Below are 437 nucleotides of genomic sequence, written 5' to 3' on the forward strand. Positions count from 1 at the left end.
GGTACGGGCACCGAGGCACCTAACAAAAGAGCCCGTGGAGGCATGCGGAGCGAGGGCAAGCCTGGCCCTGCCGCACCAGGGCCATCTGTCACATCCTCAGGGCAGCGGTGAGCCTGGGAGCGATGCTGCGGCCCTGGAGATCTGTGGGGTCGGGATGGGAAAGCCCGTGCCACCCGCTCGCACCCAGAGGCTCTGGCATCAGCCGGCTCCGAGCGTCCCTCACCGCCCGTCGAGCACCAGCACCCCCATATTCCTGCCCTTTGGGAGGCTTGGGGTGGGTTAGCTCATATTCACCCCACGCCTGCTGAAGATGTGGGACGGGGACACCCCTCAGCTACCCAGGAGAGGGACACCCCTGCCACCGCGTACTGAACAGGGGTGTGAACCCCAGGAGAGGCAGGCAGAGGCTGAGGAAGGCAGAGGCTGCCCTTTACCTG

Source organism: Eurypyga helias, unplaced genomic scaffold, assembly GCF_000690775.1.
Source record: "Eurypyga helias isolate BGI_N326 unplaced genomic scaffold, ASM69077v1 scaffold43525, whole genome shotgun sequence".
Classification (NCBI taxonomy): Eukaryota; Metazoa; Chordata; class Aves; order Eurypygiformes; family Eurypygidae; genus Eurypyga; species Eurypyga helias.